Below are 229 nucleotides of genomic sequence, written 5' to 3' on the forward strand. Positions count from 1 at the left end.
CATTCGGTACTTTTCTTCCGATCGACATAATGTAAAATGTATTAGAGTGAAAAAACAAACATCAAGCCAAGGCATGATGTTATATATGTGGATAAATTGACCTATTATAGTCAAGGCACATTTGTTGAACAGTCTTTGCTAAACAGTCGTGGGGCGCCTTTTTTGCCCCACCTTTGCTGAAATTATGAGGATCCATTACCATGTACATTGTTAACAATTAACTTTTATT

This window comes from Orbicella franksi, chromosome 8 (assembly GCF_964199315.1).
Source record: "Orbicella franksi chromosome 8, jaOrbFran1.1, whole genome shotgun sequence".
Lineage (NCBI taxonomy): Eukaryota > Metazoa > Cnidaria > Anthozoa > Scleractinia > Merulinidae > Orbicella > Orbicella franksi.